We start from the raw sequence: 3,370 nt of genomic DNA on the forward strand, positions 1-3,370 counted from the left end.
TTGTCCTGTTCAGGGCAGAGCTGGGGGTTGGGCTGGGGCTGGCACTATGTGATTTGGGAAGCAGACTCAGGAGCCCTGTTAGTGCTAGGGAGCAGACCTGACTTCTAGGCTGGCACAGGCGGGAGCCTCTGGAATGTGTGGGAAGGACGTTGTCTCCGGTGGCTGTGTGATTGAGTCCCCACCTACTTCTCTCATCCTGTGCCACCTTGTCCTTTGCTCCCTGCTCTCCAGCCCACAGTGGCTGTGCTTCATCCTGCCGCAGGGCCTTTGCACACACAGAACCCTGGACTGAGATTTAAAATTTTCAAATATGAAGAAAATTACAGAACATAATTAAGAAGATAAACTGGATACCCATCTCTGAATAGATATTAACATTTTGTCACTTTTGCTTTAGAACACTCTATTTTAAAAATTGTGGTGAAGCCACATAGATTAAATTTGCCATCTTAACCATTTCTAAGCGTACAATTCAGTAGTGTTAAGTATATTTACATTGTTGAGCAACAAATCTCTAGAACTTTTTCATCTTACAAAATTGAAACTCTATGCACACTAAACACTAAAGAATATGGAACAGTTCATGAATTTGTGTGTCATCCTTGCACTGGGCCAGGTTCATCTTCTCCATACCATTCTAATTTTAGTCTGTGCTGAAGCCAACACAGAACACTTTTTTTTGGCTGCACCAAGTGGCTTTCGGGATCTTAATTCCCTGACCAGGGATTGAACCCGCACCCCTGGCAGTGAAAGCACCGAGTCCTAACCACTGGACCACCAGGAAATTCCCAGAACACTCTTTTTTTAACCATTCATATCAAAATTCAAAAGGTAGAAAAAGTATGCTGTGTCCTCCTTTCCCTGTCCTCCAAGGACCTTGTTCCTCTCAGAGGCCTCTGGTGTTATCGGTTTCTAGAGTATGCTTTCTGAAATATTCAGTGCATGTGCAACATGTGTGTATTATACATGCATATGTATGTGTATATGATGGCACTAATATTTACTGTTCTGTCCCTTGCCTTTTTTTTTTAAAATAAAGCTTTTATTTTAGAATAGTTTTATTGATAGATTTACAGAAAAGTTGCAAGGATAGTACAAAGAGTTTCTGTTTACCCTCCATTCAGTTTTCCCTAGTGTTAACATCTTACATTCGTGTGGTCCGTGTTTCACTACTAAGGAACCAGCTCTGGTACACTACTATTTACTAAGCTCCACAGTTGATTCTAAGTTCCCCAGTTTCCCCCTAAGGTCTCTTTCCTGTTTTCGCCCACCATCCAGGTCACCTCATTGTGTTCAGTTGTCAGGTCTCCTTGGCCTCCTCTGGTCTGTGATGGTTTCTCAGACTCTCCTTGTTTCTGATGACCTGGACAGTCTTTTAAAAAAAATTTATTTATTTATTTGGCTGTGCTGGGTCTTAGTTGCAGCACGCGGGATCTTTGTTGCCAAGTGCGAGATCTTCACTGTGGCATGCAGAATCTTTGGTTGTGGCATGCAGGCTCCTTTAGTTGCGGCATGCAGGATCTAGTTCCCTGACCAAGGACTGACCCCGGGCCCCCTGCATTAGGAGCTTGGAGTCCTAACCACTGGACCGCCAGGGAAGTCTGAACTTGACAGTATTGAGGAGCATTCATTGGTTAGATATTTTGTAGAATGTCCCTCAGTTAGGGATTATCTGATGTTTTCTCCATGCCTACACTGGGGTTGTGGGTTTTGGGAGGAAGACCACAGAGATGAAGTTGCTTTCTCATCACTTCACATCGTGGGGGGGCACATGTCACCAATATGACTTCTTACTGTGATGTTCCCTTGATCCTTTGGTTAAGGTCGTGTTTCCAGATTTCTCCACTGTAAAGTTGCTCCCTCCGACCCCTTTTGATATTCTATTCTTTGGAAGGAAGTCAAGATGTGCAGCCCATACTTTAGAAGAGGCGAGTTGAGCTCCACCTCTCTGAGGTGGGTGAGAGTCTACATAAATTCTTTGGAATTCTTTTGCGTAGGAGACATATCTCTTCTCCCCTATTTATTAATTTTTAATCCAATCACTTATTTGTATCAATATGGACACACAGATATTATTTTATATTATGGGTTATAATCCAAAAGTTTATAGGGATTTTTATCTCTATACGATGAGAAGATGAGGTTCAGGAAAGGAAGATAGTACTTTTTTTTTCTTTTAAATTAAGGCAAAATTCACATCATATAAAACCAATCATTTTAAAGCGAACAATTCAGTGACATTTAGTTCATTTACAGTGTTATGCAAGCATCACTTCCACCTAGTTCCAAAACATTTTCATCATCCCCCAAGGAAATCTCGTGCCTATTAAACAGTCACTCACCATTCCCCTTCCCCCCAGGCCCTAGCGACCCCCAATCTGTTTTCTGTCTCTATAGATTTGCCTGTTCTGGACTCTTCATATAAATGGAACCATGTAACATGTGGCCTTTTGTGTCTTCTTTTTCACTTAGCATTATGTTTTGTGGTTCACTCATGCTACAATGTGCTCCATTCCCTTTTATGGACGGATAATATGCCATTGTTTGTACATACTACAATTTGTTTATCTGTTCATCCTTTGCTGGACGTCAGATTGCTTTCCATATGTCCTTTGGCTCTTGTGAATAATGCTGCTATGAACATGTATTTGCTTGCAATTCTTTTGGGTATATACCTAGGAGTGGAATTGATGGGCCATCTTGAGGAACTGCCAAACTGTTTTCCAAAATAGCTGTACCATTTTACATTCCCACCAGCAACACATGAGGTTTCCAATTTCTCCGCAACCTTGCCATCACTTGTTATTTTCCATTAAGAAAATAGAGCCATTCTGGTGGGTGTGAAGAGGTACCTCAGTGTGGTTTTGATTTGCATTTTCCTAATGATTTGTGATGTTGAACGTCTTGTCATGTGCTTATTGGCCACTTGTATATCTTCTTCATCATTTTTTTCCCAAACATGAGAAGGTTCAAATAAACCATTCATTTATTTCAGCTTTGTTGAGGTATAACTGACATATATAAATGTAAGGTATTTGAAGTGTACATCATGGTAATTTGATACACGTATACATTGTGAAAGGATTTTCCCCCATTTAGGTAATTAATACATCCATCGCCTTATTTATTTATTTATTTATGGTGAAAACGTTTAAGCTCTACTCTCTTAGCAGATTTCAATTATACAATGCAGTGTTATCAACTAGAGTCACGATGTTTACATTAGATCCTCAGAACTTATTCATCTTACAGCTGAAAGTTTGTAGCTTTTTACCAACTTTTCCCTTTCCCCCACCCCTCAGCCCCTGGCAATCACTTTTCTACTCTCTGTTTCTGAGTTTGACATTTTAAAAAAAGATTTCACATATAA

General features: G+C 40.5%; 1 non-coding gene across 1 annotated transcript; it reads right to left on the bottom strand.

The window, feature by feature from the left end:
• Positions 1–565: 565 nt before the first annotated feature.
• LOC112065348 (U6 spliceosomal RNA) lies at positions 566–668 on the bottom strand. Its single transcript, XR_002891976.1, has one exon. It is a non-coding gene; the product is annotated as a U6 spliceosomal RNA (small nuclear RNA).
• Between the last annotated feature and the right edge of the window lie 2,702 nt (positions 669–3,370).

This window comes from Physeter macrocephalus, chromosome 3 (genome assembly GCF_002837175.3).
Source record: "Physeter macrocephalus isolate SW-GA chromosome 3, ASM283717v5, whole genome shotgun sequence".
Classification (NCBI taxonomy): domain Eukaryota; kingdom Metazoa; phylum Chordata; class Mammalia; order Artiodactyla; family Physeteridae; genus Physeter; species Physeter macrocephalus.